This window comes from Engraulis encrasicolus, chromosome 7 (genome assembly GCF_034702125.1).
Source record: "Engraulis encrasicolus isolate BLACKSEA-1 chromosome 7, IST_EnEncr_1.0, whole genome shotgun sequence".
Taxonomy (NCBI): domain Eukaryota; kingdom Metazoa; phylum Chordata; class Actinopteri; order Clupeiformes; family Engraulidae; genus Engraulis; species Engraulis encrasicolus.
Genome location: NC_085863.1, coordinates 33121316 through 33137321, shown reverse-complemented (window position 1 = coordinate 33137321; position 16006 = coordinate 33121316). Strand labels below are relative to the sequence as shown.

Below are 16006 nucleotides of genomic sequence, written 5' to 3'. Positions count from 1 at the left end.
TACGTTAGGCCATGTTGTCATACTATCCTCCCATTTCTGCACATAATTCGGGTGGGGGATAGTAATGCCATCTCCTGTCAAAGTATTTAAACTGTGTTCCCACATTATTAGCTTGCGGTCTAAGTGTGAGCTGTCAAGGTTTGTTTACATTGGAAACACTGCGCAACCCACTTCCGGCGGATGTTCCCTGCATTTAGAAGAGTAATGGCGCCATCCAGTGTTTGTGACGTAAACTTGTCTATAGCAAAGTTCTTTTCCGGTAATAAGTTATGACACTCGGCGGCCATCTTGGTGACGCTCTTGGGGATCTATTTCACGATTAGTGAGACCAGAGCTGAGAGTCAATGGGGAAATGAATGGGGGAATCCAGTTTAGGAGTATAAGTAACCTAATCCTCAACACCCCTAAAAAAAAACCGTCCGGGATGAACCGTGGTGAAAAGTTGATTAGTCTAGACTGTTAAATTGAGTCATGTAACTCAAAATACAGCTTTTATGATCACTTTTCTCACTCGTTTTTTGGACAGCTTTTTACAACTGCGCATGTGCAGCAGTTCACGACAATACGTTGTGCTTTGCGACCAAGTTTGCTCCACAGGCAGGCAAAAGGATAGGATTATACTACGGATCTCATTCAAATGTTTATTCACGGTAAATTACAATACTATGACTATTCTGGAACAGTAAGCATACTGTTCATGTTTGTTATGTCAATAAATGTTGAATAAATAAAGGTGATACCTCCGACAAGTTTGTTTGTAGTGGTTTGTTGAAATAAAACCTAACCATTGACAGGTAAGCTAATGATAGCGCTAACAATAGCGCTCAATCGCCCAGACTAAACAAAAAAAGAAGTATGACCAAATTTTCATTTAATGTTTTATGTCTGAACAATTAATTGAAAGTAAGAAAGGCTGCAACATGTGTTATGCAAGTATGGAACGTTGTTTTTGCGCCTAAATTCTGGCGCGATCAAGGGATTCACATACCAGTCAATCTGTGATTACTGCTATTCGCAATTACACAAAACTGCTTAAAATACATCGATATAATGCCACGACTGTGTGCTTTTTATGGTTGCAATAACCGAGGCGGCTGTGGAAAGGCCTTTTTTACCTTCCCGAAGGAAGACAGGAGGTAAGCCGAAAAATAAATACATAAATGGCTCTTGTTTCGTGCATGAAAGGTGCCGACATGCAAGATTGTTAGCTTACATGATAGATGTGTGTGAAAATCGTGTGACCATGTGAAAATCGGGATTGCGACAGTGCTTCACGTCAACTACAATAATTAACAATGACATTTCGGCAAATGACCGGTGATTATGTTACGGTAGACTAGTGAATACTAACTTACCGTGACTAGCCTGCATGAACTCTCCATCCACCTGCATGTATAACACTGATAACTGTACATCAACTCAAATAGTAATGAATATATATTATACTGCTCACAGAACATATTACACAAATTGACAGCATGCATTGTATTATGCACTACAAAGGGAGAATTTATTGAAATCGTAAACACTGCACACAATCTTGGAGTAGCTGATTACATTAGTTAGGTATTCCCTTGCAGTTAGGCCTACTAGTTCAATAGATGGTAATCAGATTACAGCTACTACACTCAAAAATTGAGAGATTTTATTAAGAAACATCCTTCCAGTTTTTGTCATTGTAATCTGTAGGGGGGGGCATTTTAAAATGCAACATTACCAACACATACTGCAAACTGCACTTAACTAAATATACTTGTGAATTAAACAAAATATTAACTTCTTATACATAATACATAAATGGGTAATTCATTCACTCACAACACTAGTGTATAAAACAGTGAGACTTTATTGGAACTGTAATCTTTACAGGCGTGAAAAGTGGCTCTACCACGCAAGAAGGGCAGACCTCCGAGTAAAAATGACAACTGAGGAGGGGAAAAAAGGAGGATATGTGGTCTGCGAGGACCATTTCAGTCCGAAATATCTCATTTGCAAAGTATGTATACTTGTTAATGCTGCACCTGTGCACCCAATGACACACATAAACACAACTTTCAAACATCTCAACAACAATGCAACTTTTTTACAGTTTTATATGTGAAGGCACAACTTGTGGTTCTCTCTTAAAGGGCCAAAGGAAACGCCTGGCTCCAGGTGCCGTCCCCGTTCTCCTTCAGCAGGAGGATCCACCTGTTAATAAGAAAGGTGATGTGCTTCATTCAGGCTTCCCACCCTTTTTGCATGAGGGTGGTTGACGTTTAAGGGCGTAACGCAAAAAAAAAAAAAAGTTTTTCAAATTCCTGAAAAAAATGATGAATAAAAATTGGAAAAAAATAGAAAAAAATAAAGCACTTAGTGGTCTGTGGAATTTCACCTTATTTTTGCCATTTTTGGGAAAATGTGTCCTGCATCAACACATAGCATAGGGATGTCACACCGCAGGAAAATGGAGTCACACCACAGGGAATTCACTGCATTATGGCCATTTTAATCCTTTTGTATACATGACTGACATCTGAGCTCATGCTAACTTGATAATTATATTGTGTTTAATCTTAATATGTGTTTTCATTAATAAAAACACCTTTTTTCCCTCCTATAAGAGCAGTCACACCACAGGACACCATAAAATGAACCTAAGCATTGCGTGACGGAAACATTGCAATATGAAGACTGTGATGGAGTGACCATCACTAGGGTTGTGGGTGTGGTGAAGCATTGATGATGGGGCACACTGGATGGGAGAAGCATGATGGGCTGTTGCGTGAGGGACACCATGAGTGTGTGAAGCGCACGGGTGCGCTTCCCGAAGGGGAAGGCAGTGTGATGGAGTGACCATCACTAGGGTTGTGGGTGTGTTCTGACTAACATGCCAACGAGCCTGGCTCTTTGGTGTATCGGTCAGAGCCCCGGTTTACTACCCCAGAAGGTCTGGGTTCGAGTCCCAGCTGGGCAACTCTACTCCCCTTCGCTACAAAGACATATTAAGAGGTGAAGAGTCACCTTAAACTTCCACAGCACTCTCCAATAACTGAGGTACTGACTGGTTAGGAGCCAGTCTTTAAGACCCTTGTAGTTGGCCTTGCAGCTGCCCATTCACAAACATTGACATACATGTCACCCCACAGGACGCAATTTGTGTTACGAAATTGAACTTGTAGTTAATATTACTGTCTTGAGTTTTTTCCACATTCACATATCTTAATCTAAAGTTAAGATTTATGCAATCGTGCCAATGCTTCATACATTATTCAAAATGTTGTTGGTTAATTTATATATATATTATTATATATTGTTTCATTAATGTTACAGTCACACCGCAGGAAATTTGACATATAAACCTTTACATAAATCTTAACAAAAATGTTTCTTCTCATCTAAGACTAATATGAAACATAATGTACCGCATCTGCTTTCATTGACATTTGTTTTTTTAAAGGAAAAATAACAGTTTTGTAGGTTTTTAACCAATGTTACGAAAAAACAAGGCATCACGTCTCCCACCCATGAAAAAATTCAAGCACCTTCCAGCAATAATTTTTCACGTTTTCCAGCACCTTTAAACGGTAGTGGACTAACCGTGTTTGCCCATATAAAGATAAGGGTTAACAAGTTAGACATAGAGTTAGACTTCCCCTAAATTTCAAGCATTTTCAAGCACTTCACAACAAATGCAAGCATTTTTACAACCTTGAAAACAGACAATTGAAATTCAAGCATTTTCAAGGAATTCAACTGTTCATTTCAGTTAGAATTTTTGGCAGTACTTCACTGATATACAGTCGAACTTGAAATTATTAGCCCCCCTTGAGAAATTGAACATAATTCTTGATTTTTCCATTAAAATGATCATTGACAACAAATGTTTTTTTTTTTATTATTGAAATAAATGCACTATGAAAACATTGTCCAACAAGTTTCGTTGGGATATTTTATAATCACACTGAGTTTCAACAAAAAATAGCAAAAGTGAGTTGTTCAAAATTATAAGCCGTCAGAAGGTAGGAGTATTGTTGCGCTCTAGATGTTGCAAACATTAACTAGGTGCGTGGACCCAAAAGAAGTAGAATATAAACGTAGGAGCAGGTTCGCACACTGAACAAGACACAAAGGTCAAGCACAAGGAGTTTTTTTATTAGAGCAGGGTAGAGCAGACGTTTCAGGCTTTTGCCATCATCAGTGCTCTCAGTGCTGAGAGCACTGATGATGGCAAAAGCCACGTCTGCTCTACCAAGATTTTGTTTAAATCAAACTCCAATGTAACCCAACTACTCTCGTCTTTTATTTCAGTTACAGTTCTTTTTTTAATCGAATTTTAATGCACCAGACAAAGACACATCCTTGAAAGAATGACTGCATTTGCAATGTGTTTCACTCCTCTAGAACATCACTCCAGCATCAAACCAGCTACCTACCCAGGCTCCCGAGGAGGTAATGACATGTTTCATGAAATCAAAAAATATGACTAGTTGGGGGCAGGCAAACTATCTACAGTTATGCATTGAATTTTGTGTGTATTTGGAAATCACAGGGCGTCAATGAGGAACTACAGGAAGGGGAGGAGGAAGCCCTCAACTATGTGGCCGGCTGGGTATGCCAAAAGGTGAAGGAGGACCCCGAACTCGGGCAGTGCAGTGAATGCGAGCGTGAGCTCACAAAGCACAATGATGCAGAACATTCATACTGCACTGCCATGAGGGAGGGATCCTTCCTAAGGCAGAAGCAATATTCTTCAACTGCAGGCCTGTGCAACCCCTCAGATGTGCTCGGGTTGGCTATAAAAAAAAATCTGAGGTGGCCATCAAGAGAGCCCTGCCACGGGTCTGGGGATCAAGGGGCATCACAAGAGCCCTTCAGGACCTCTTAAAACATGAGGGGGCATTTGAACAGATCTTAGAAGCCCACCCTACACATTGAAAGAAAATCGAAAGAGTGGCCTCCAAAAAATGTATCATGTGTAGGGTGGGAGCCGCAATTAAGAGGATGAATGAGGATGTGGAGGGAAGGAAGAGGCAAAAAGAAAAGACGGCAAGGAAGTTGGCGTGCCTGAACACTAGCCCTAATGTTTGCTGATGTTACAAATGTAGCATATTGGTGCGTGTGCCTTTAAGCCACAGCGGCAATTGGCTGTGGCGCGGTGTGTCATGTGAGTGAGGAGCACCAATTGCTAAGATTTTAGTTTATTTTAAAAGCGCTACACCTGCTTCATTTGGGCGGCGGCTGGTCGATCATCATTTGGCTCTGGGTTCTGTTGTCACTGGGAGAGCCCGCACCCGTAGGCATATGTATTCCCCGGGGATGTGGAAGCCCTCGTGGGGTTGTTTGGTCCTGCGGTGCGTCTTCTGACCAAGAGCGTAACCGCTTGAGTTTCTGCTGAAGTGCTGGCGTGGGCATTCTCTCAACTTCTCCCGGTAGGCTATGCCCCGTTGTCCCTACGACTGATTATATTTTAATCGTAAACATTCCTCTCACTCGCTGCATGCCCTCATCTTGTTCCAGGCAACTGCTGTACCTAGCCTGTCCGTTTTACTGCTGTTGCCCTTGCTGCTGTCGGCGTAGGCGATGTGCCTCGCCCATCGGGTATGTTACACTCTCCACCATTTGCCTTCAAATTATTAAATATGTAGGCTGCCTAGTCATACTTTCCCCCGATGCCTTCTGTCTGCAGGTAGCCTGGATCAACATATGTAGGGCCGACGGCCCTTGACGCGCTGCTGTTTTTGTTCTGCCGACAATTATTGTGGACGAGTGCGTGCGTGTGGAGAGTGTGTTAAGTGACGCGCGGTGCGCGCTTGGAACTCTCGTGTGGAGAGAGTGTTTGGTGACGCGCGTGGTTGCGCGCTGACACTCAGTGGAGTGTGTGTGAATGTGATGTGTGGGTCCTAGTTCTCTTTTGTTTGATTGATTTACGTTGGATTTCTGTTTCGTTTCTTATTGTATTGATGTATTGTGTGTTGGCCGTGTCGGGTACACCACACACCTGTAACTGGTCAGTAGGACCACCCTACAGTAGTTTCTCACGTGCAGTGCTCAGGCCTTATGCCGAGTGTAACTTTGTAAACATTCCTCTCACTCGCTGCATGCCCTCATCTTGTTCCAGGCAACTGCTGTACCTAGCCTGTCCGTTTTACTGCTGTTGCCCTTGCTGCTGTCGGCGTAGGCGATGTGCCTCGCCCATCGGGTATGTTACACTCTCCACCATTTGCCTTCAAATTATTAAATATGTAGGCTGCCTAGTCATACTTTCCCCCGATGCCTTCTGTCTGCAGGTAGCCTGGATCAACATATGTAGGGCCGACGGCCCTTGACGCGCTGCTGTTTTTGTTCTGCCGACAATTATTGTGGACGAGTGCGTGCGTGTGGAGAGTGTGTTAAGTGACGCGCGGTGCGCGCTTGGAACTCTCGTGTGGAGAGAGTGTTTGGTGACGCGCGTGGTTGCGCGCTGACACTCAGTGGAGTGTGTGTGAATGTGATGTGTGGGTCCTAGTTCTCTTTTGTTTGATTGATTTACGTTGGATTTCTGTTTCGTTTCTTATTGTATTGATGTATTGTGTGTTGGCCGTGTCGGGTACACCACACACCTGTAACTGGTCAGTAGGACCACCCTACAGTAGTTTCTCACGTGCAGTGCTCAGGCCTTATGCCGAGTGTAACTTTGTGTGCTGTGTTAATGATTTACTTCCATGCATGCTTATATTCAACTAGATGTGCTTGCTGTGCTAATTGTGTGTTACATCGTGTTAACTTGTACTGAAGCTACTCAGGGGAAGCCTAAGCCAACTCATTATTGTGTGGTTACCTGTCCCGCGCCAATGTACGTTTTGTTTATTTTGTGGTCCTAAATAACATTGTATTTTATACCTCCTGACGTATTAAAAAGAGAAAGTAATTGTTCCCTGTAATCCTGTCTCTGTCGTTCCTTACGAACCTGTGTGCTTTGATGCACTAGTGTGTAATTCAATTTCCAGAGGGACTTTAGCGCCCTCTGGTGGCGTAGTCGGTTCATTGATTAAATAATATTTTTGTCAGTTCACCTGGTCATGCTACATTTGACGTGACGTCGGCAGGATAGGACATAAGAGACGGGATTTTGGGTCTTTTTTTTTCGTTTGTTTTACCAACGGACTACTTTGTTGTCTTGATGAATTCAGTGAGGTGTGTGCATGTATGAGAGCTTGTGTGAGTGAAACCAAAGTGGTAGAGAACAAAAACAGCAGCCCGTCTCACGGCCAATCCACACTGGCCGTCCCTCTATCCCTGAGTCTTCAAACCATTGCTTGTCCTGATGGCCTATAACATGGAGGAAGAACGTCGTGAATTCGAGGAACTGAAGCGCATGGCGGAAAGTCAACAGGAGCAGATACGTCTGATTTCTCAAGGGATAGACCTTCTGAAGAGGCTCCAACCAGGCTCGCGTGGAGCCACTGTCATTTGCTGGCGGTGCCAGCAGCCCGGACACCTGGCCCGGGACTGTGATGGGCAACGGGTCACTGCAGGTGCGCAGCCCTCTCCTGCAGCCAAGTCCGGGACCCATGGTCTGTTCTCCCCACATCGGCCGGACGGAGGACTGTCGTCTGGACTGGGGAGTGAACGTTCTAGAGGGGGACTGCCGGGTCCAAGGCATGGACCCATGTCCATCCACCCAAATTCCACCTCTTACTATGTGATTGTGCAATGTGTGTATATGTGTCTATGTGTGTGTATGCTCATGTTGAATTTAATGGGCGCATATTAATGGGTGTGTGCCTGCGTGCATGGGTATGTGTGATTGTTTACTTGGTGAGTGTGTGCGTGTGTGGGAATGTGTGCGCGCGCATGCGACCGGAGTCCCAGTGGTGGGAAATAGGCTATTCAGGCATCGGGGGTCTCTTTGTTATTGTCGTCGGGGCGACGACAGAAATACTGGGGGAAGATTGTAGCATATTGGTGCGTGTGCCTTTAAGCCACAGCGGCAATTGGCTGTGGCGCGGTGTGTCATGTGAGTGAGGAGCACCAATTGCTAAGATTTTAGTTTCTTTTAAAAGCGCTACACCTGCTTCATTTGGGCGGCGGCTGGTCGATCATCATTTGGCTCTGGGTTCTGTTGTCACTGGGAGAGCCCGCACCCGTAGGCATATGTATTCCCCGGGGATGTGGAAGCCCTCGTGGGGTTGTTTGGTCCTGCGGTGCGTCTTCTGACCAAGAGCGCAACCGCTTGAGTTTCTGCTGAAGTGCTGGCGTGGGCATTCTCAACTTCTCCGGTAGGCTATGCCCCCGTTGTCCCTACGACTGATTATATTTTAATCGTAAACATTCCTCTCACTCGCTGCATGCCCTCATCTTGTTCCAGGCAACTGCTGTACCTAGCCTGTCCGTTTTACTGCTGTTGCCCTTGCTGCTGTCGGCGTAGGCGATGTGCCTCGCCCATCGGGTATGTTACACTCTCCACCATTTGCCTTCAAATTATTAAATATGTAGGCTGCCTAGTCATACTTTCCCCCGATGCCTTCTGTCTGCAGGTAGCCTGGATCAACATATGTAGGGCCGACGGCCCTTGACGCGCTGCTGTTTTTGTTCTGCCGACAATTATTGTGGGTGAGTGCGTGCGTGTGGAGAGTGTGTTAAGTGACGCGCGGTGCGCGCTTGGAACTCTCGTGTGGAGAGAGTGTTTGGTGACGCGCGTGGTTGCGCGCTGACACTCAGTGGAGTGTGTGTGAATGTGATGTGTGGGTCCTAGTTCTCTTTTGTTTGATTGATTTACGTTGGATTTCTGTTTCGTTTCTTATTGTATTGATGTATTGTGTGTTGGCCGTGTCGGGTACACCACACACCTGTAACTGGTCAGTAGGACCACCCTACAGTAGTTTCTCACGTGCAGTGCTCAGGCCTTATGCCGAGTGTAACTTTGTGTGCTGTGTTAATGATTTACTTCCATGCATGCTTATATTCAACTAGATGTGCTTGCTGTGCTAATTGTGTGTTACATCGTGTAAACTCGTTCTGAAGCTACTCAATAGGGGAAACCTAAGCCAACTCATTATTGTGTGGTTATCTGTCCCGCGCCACTGTACGTTTTGTTTATTTTGTGGTCCTAAATAACATTGTATGTTATAACTCCTGACGTATTAAAAAGAGAAAGTAATTGTTCCCCGTAATCCTGTCTCTGTCGTTCCTTACGAACCTGTGTGCTTTGATGCACTAGTGTGTAATTCAATTTCCAGAGGGACTTTAGCGCCCTCTGGTGGCGTAGTCGGTTCATTGATTAAATAATATTTTTGTCAGTTCACCTGGTCATGCTACACTAAATTAACTAAAAATAATCAAATGTGTGTGAGTGACTGTGTGTGTGTGTGAGAGAGAAACGTAAAATGAATGAATGGGACAATAACGTCAGCAATTAAATAAATTCCTACTATTGATAACATTTTGTTGTTGTTTCATGGTTATTTCATGGTTGAACAGGTCAAATTAGGACACCACCTCTCATTTAATGTTGTGTGCCATTCAAAGGGAGAGTTAAAATTTTGTTGTACCTTGTTAATGACAATAAAGGCTATGTTATGTTAGTAATAATTCAAATACAGCTGCGCTATGACGGAGGGGTTTGGTGTGGTAGAGACAGTTTTACAATACAGTAACTTTGGGTGCAATACTACATTTTGAGCCATGTAATCTGGAATATATAGGGGAATACATTTTAAAAGTAAAGTTCTCAACATCGTGAACTATGAACCCAATTACACAGCTATGCATTAAAATATTAGGCTTAGGTTTCCCAGTGGAGTTGGGCAGTGAATACATAGCTTTTGAAAAGGAAAGCAGTAGGATACTAATCTTTTGGACATCAACAAGTCAAATAAATATCATGAGTTGTCAAGGGCCCCATATAATTATGTGCATAAAGACAAGCTAGGCTGTGACAATAGCAGACAGGCCGATTTATGAAGCGTCGAACAACAACACAATCAGAACCCAAATATATAGTACTACGTACCGATTAAGCCTAATTTTGAAATACACACTCCAGTAAATACCACACGTGCTGTAGCGGTAGCTTTCTCTAGAGCTAGCGCTACCTTACGCAAACCATTCCCTCAATTCCCAAAAAAGACAATCGTGTCTATCGTAAGGGGGACATAAGTTATATAAGTGGATACATTTAACATTTATTTTCTCGAAAAACACGTACATTTTCGTCCTTAGGATGAACATCAGGATTCAGGACCGTTGCCTTAGTTCTAGACGCAGAACACATGATTATCAGCTGTCGATGAACGTCGTCAACCGACCGTTGTTTAGCAGATAGATTTGAACAGTCGTAAAATCCTTTGATCACGCGTGCGTCGATGTGGCCAGATGATTGGATCAGTGACAGCGCAGCTCAGTAGGCAATTGGCTCGTGGAACCGGAAAGGCGGGATATGTGTGGGCAGACGCCATATTTGCGTTACGAATCGTTACCATTCATTTTCAATGGGTGCTCTCATAAGTGGACCTTCTCCCCTATAAGAAGACGTTCTCTGTCTATAGAGATATGCCAACATAATAGGTTTCTATGGACACCTAACGTGACCAGGTTCCGGTCTGGACTGTATCATTCCGGTCTGTACTGTATCATTGTAACAACTGCTTACTTCAAACTGTCATGGCACATTATCCAAATGCTTGCTTGGTTGTTTAACTACAGGATGTTCAAAAGTGATCATCTCCCAACTGTAATCGTTGTTAATGTGACGGTTAGGTAGGCCCTATATTTAACTGCATGCGACTCATAAGATCAGTTGCTTTGGTCTGAGTGTCACCACCACCGCATACAGGCAGCACAAACGTAAACAAACAAATTATCAGCTTAAAGGGGTATGCCACTATTTTGGGGCTTAATACAGTTAAAATCGTTGGCTGGGGTTTATTAAGGTGGTAAAGTGTCTTATTTTTCATGTAAGCCGTTGTCTTGCTGTAAGACAAGTTAAAAGAGGGAATATGTCGCTAAGCTAGTGAAAGTCAATGTATCCGTGTAGCAATGCTACACGGATACATTGACTTTCACTAGCTTAGCGACATGCCCCCTCTTTTAACTTGTCTTAAAGCAAGACAACGCTTAACATGAAAAATGAGACATTTTTCCACCTTTATAAAGCCCAGCCAACGATTTGAACTGTATTAAGCCCCAAAACAGTGGCATACCCCTTTAAGTAATGGACATTCGTGCACCAGACAACTCGACCATAACATTCCCATTACTTTGCACGCTACAGTGTGCAACATAAGCCACTGAAACACATAAAAAACACCCGCTTACCTGGGGAAAAAACAGAAAGTATTGGCAAAGGACGCGCTCAACTTCTTGGAAAAACGAAAGTCTTTGGGTGCGAGATAAAAAGCGTCAACTTAAGGAAGAAAAATCCGCACTCACAAACTGCGTCTCGTTATTTATTTATATTACCACCATGTCCAAAAAGCAAACGCGTTTCGGCTAACAAGCCTTCATCAGTGCGCGGTACCACGCACTGATGAAGGCTTGTTAGCCGAAACGCGTTTGCTTTTTGGACATGGTGGTAATATAAATGAAAAAACAGAAAGCAACAGCGCATTTCATTTCCTTTCCTCTGAGTTACAATTTACCCATAGAGGTAGAAAATAACACTAGAGAGGACCCCGCCCCTCGTTTTACGGCAATCTCTAGCGGCCATTATCTGTAGGTAGATCAGACAAATGGAAATTAACGGAGAACGAGGCTCACCTCTGTCAAAAATGGCTTAATCATGTGAAAATGTCCATCAACACACTATACAAGGACAATAGTTGAAGTGTGTTGCTAACTATGTTCATAAAATATATTATTTGATTTTTAAATGTATTTTATCGACTCATATTATTTAAGTAGATATTTAGCCTGACATTTCAAATCTGGCCTTTGATTAAAGTGTTACTTCATATTTACACAGTTTTAGTTAATTTCTTGACAGAGGCAGGCGTGTTCTCCATTGACTTGCATTGCCTGAAAGTACCTACACTACCTACGGAAGTTGGGAAGCTCCAGCTGCCATTTCCCACCCTTACAAAAATCCACTATGGTTTTTTTGTGGTAACCATGGTTATACTGTGGTTTTTATGTAGTAACCATGGTTCTACCATGGTTTTTGGAAGTACCATGAACCAACCATAGTATTACTATGGTTGTCCATGGTAAAACCATGGTAGCACTATGGTAAAACCATGGTATTTCATAGTTTTTCTAAAAACTATGAACCAACCATGGTAGCACTATGGTTTAACCATAGTACTTCATAGTAACTACATCATGCTTGTAATAATTATGAGGTACCACAGTGAAACCATGGTGTGTTATGGAAACATGGTCTCCAGTCTATTAACCCTTCAAAAAGTACTGTTTGATCATTTAAAAGGTGAAATAACTGTTTTTAGTTATTTAAGCCGGTTATCAAGCCGATTAACATGGTTATTAGCCTGCCGAATTTAAAAACATTTTGTGCATGAGGTTTTTTTTCATCCACTAAATTTTAAAATGGTATTTTATTGAATCTTTCATAAAATGTCATATGAGAGGGATATGAGGTTATGAAAAAGTTATCACCCTTGTGTATATAGTACCATTCTGCCTTCCAATAAGCTGTACACTAACACATACTCCTGCATGCAATTGTGAACTGAAATGTGCACATTGCAAATGTAAGACAAGACTATACTACTAATACTACTACTACTACTAATAATAATACAAACAGTAAATGTTTTCAAATAAGTATATTAAGTAATTAAGTTTATTGCAGATAATATGAAAGACAGAAGGCAATCCGGACAAGGAAATTCAGACATCAATTCATACACATTCATTTTTTCCTCCCACTAAAGCACATTAAAAAAAAAAAAACTTTGGCCGTTTGTTGCTCTACTATACACGCACACAAACATCACACCAATAAAGCATTACAGAAACATTACAGAAAGCATTACAGAAACATTACAGAAATCACACCAAATTAGTGAAACATCCAAGTTGTGGCAAAATCTGACTTTTCTGCAAAAATTCCTTACAATTCCTACTACACACATTCATAAAAATGTTTATGAATCATCAACACAGTGTGTTGTGAAATGGATTGTATTACTACGTTGTGCACTGACAACTTGTGTATTGCATGCAGTGAACTATTTTTCTAAATAAGAGTTGTCATACAAAGTTTAGACCGTCAACAAAAGTATGTCCATACGTATGTCCAAAAGTATGTAGTATATTATATTATATTATAATATAATATAATAATATAATATAATATCCAAAAAACATGTCCAAAAAAAGGGTGTATGTATGTAAAGCAGTGGATTGTGTTTAGGCAAGAACTCTTCAGAGAATGGATGTGTTATGTATTGTCTTGGACATACATAGCTGCCGCATAATACAGTGCATGACACCACAACCAAAAAACAAAAAAAAAACAAAAACAAAAAACACCCACACACACACATTAATTCATACATTAGACATATTTGAGTGCATGAAGTGCTTGATTTACATACTTAAAGTGCACATCATATCATATAGCAGTCAGTAGCTGATCATAGACGTGAGTTCAACAGGTTCACATGTTATTTCATGTTATGTCATGTTAGTTGGTTACTGTGGTGTATGTTAGGGTGGTTCACAGTTTCACAAGTATTAACATTTTACATTTACATTTTGTTGATGTGTGTCAAGAATGCCAAAGTCCTTTCAACAAAGTTGCTGTCTACCAGCAGAAGTGGAGGAAAACAACTGTTAATGATGAACAGGAAACATGAATATCAAAAAAAAGATATTTGGCTGGGCTGAAGGTTGTGTCAGGTTTGGCTGGGCTGAAGGTTGTGATGTTTTTTTTGTGCAGTAACAGAAATGGCCTTTATTAAGAACATTTAAATGTTCTCAGACTAACGTGTGTGGCCCCAACACACACGCCAACAGACAAAGGAGTCAACACGCAGACTAACATGTGTGGCCCCAACACACACGCCAACAGACAAAGGAGTCAACACGCAGACTAACGTGTGTGGCCCCAACACACACGCCAACAGACAAAGGAGTCAACACGCAGACTAACATGTGTGGCCCCAACACACACGCCAACAGACAAAGGGGTTATCACGCAGACTAACATGTGTGGCCCCAACACACACGCCAACAGACAAAGGGTTTATCACGCAGACGTACATGTGTGGCCCCAACACACACGCCAACAGACAATGTCTAACTGAATTAAAAGTATGTTTTAAGCAAATTAAGTTTTACAAGTACATAGTGCATATCCACAGGAACTTCAGCGATAAGCATTACATTCTAATCTGTTTCAATATTGTTTACTACAGGAACAACATACTGTCTTCCGTTAAGTGCTAAGACAACACACTTCTTATGCAGTGATGACGCAGAAACTGCAACTGTTTCTTTTCTCTCATAAACTTCTATGATAAAATCAATACAGAGGTTTACCTGCCTGTCTCTGTACAAAACTTTCTGTTTTATCTCAAGAGGATGTCCAAAAATAACAGGCATCTCATCACAAGTACATGTAGTGACAGCACACCGACACCGAATTTTCATAACAGCGAAATTCTGAATTTGTATAAAGCTGCCATTATGTAGCATTGCTACTGAGTTAATACGTTTCTTCGAACGTGTGTATGCAGCAGTGGTGTAAAGTGTGCCCTTATATAAAAACCTTTTAAAAAACTGCACAGGCTCATCTTCAAATATGACATCAAAATGTCTTCTGATGGCTAGGTGTTGTCTAGGCGAGAGGGCTGAAAGTGTAGGTGCACCAAATATATTAAAGTCACCTACGATCAAATGCCTCTGCACTACTCTTTTTCCAAGAAGTTTACAACAATAGTCAAACACAAGAACATTTCTATCCTTAATGGAATTAGGAAGGTTTCTTACAACACGCCACAAAAGAAAAGTTCTGCAGATTTGTGTGGGGACATACTGGGTTCCATGGAAATACTGCATCAGATTATGATTATTGCCTTCAAACGTAAAAGCAGATATGCACCACAGCGGGCCCCATAACTTCACACTGTCACATAAGTGAGTAAGCTGATGAACATTAAAGCTGACATGTTCCTTACCATACAATAATTCCACCTGTATAACAAATTTATGTAAAGCAAGATCAGCCTTTTCCAAGGCCTGACGATGGATGTTCGTTGTTAATAGTGTATACATTGCAAAAACCAGAAGTGCCCAGTGATTAAAATACTGTGTAGGCAATATACCATTTAGAGTAACCATGGAATAATACAGAAGCCAACTTTTGAACTCCGAAGCTTTCCAGAATTTCCTTTTGTCAAGTGGTGACGGTGTGCGTGTAAGCTCTTTCGGAGGTTTCATGGCTAGCAATCGTTTGTTTAGCACATTTAATTTTGTGCCAATATACCAGGTAAGCCTTTGACTTCGATATTCGATATTCGATATTCGAATATAAGTCGAATGTTAAGAAAATTCGAGACATTCGAACGAATATTAATAGGCCATTAATATTTGAATCTGACATGGGTATTGATTTTCTGGGTATTTCATTGGTATTGATTACAATTATTTCCTTGTAAACATCGCAATTCACAGTCTCAATTCATTTTTTCCATGGCTGGTTAATCGCTAGAGCTATGTTGAGGAGAGTCGCGTGCGTGGCTCATCTCTCTGTGTTCCGTAGCAGGAGACTTGCGGCAGGCAGTCTCCCCCAGATCCGCATTAACAAGCAGAGGACTGCCGCAGAGTTCCATTCAAGTGAATGGCTATCGTTAATAAACAAAGCATCATCACTAGGGCTGGGTATGGCAGCCATGTTCCTGTATCGATTCGATTTCGATTCTTAGGGCTTTGAATCGATTAATCACGATTCGATTCGATTCAATTCGATTCACTCCGAATCGATTCAATCCGTTCCCTTTTTGGTGCAAGGATTTCCCCCAAAAGATGCTGTTGCCTATTTTTATATAAAAATGTCAAAGGGCTGTGGCTTGACAATGTTAAC

The 16006-nt window shown here is 41.8% G+C and overlaps 1 long non-coding RNA gene across 1 annotated transcript; it reads left to right on the top strand.

Moving 5' to 3' along the window:
- The first annotated feature begins 5212 nt into the window (after positions 1-5212).
- On the top strand, positions 5213-6049 carry LOC134452116 (uncharacterized). Its single transcript, XR_010035374.1, has 3 exons — positions 5213-5411; positions 5500-5580; positions 5669-6049. It is a non-coding gene; the product is annotated as an uncharacterized LOC134452116 (long non-coding RNA).
- The last annotated feature ends 9957 nt before the right edge of the window (positions 6050-16006 follow it).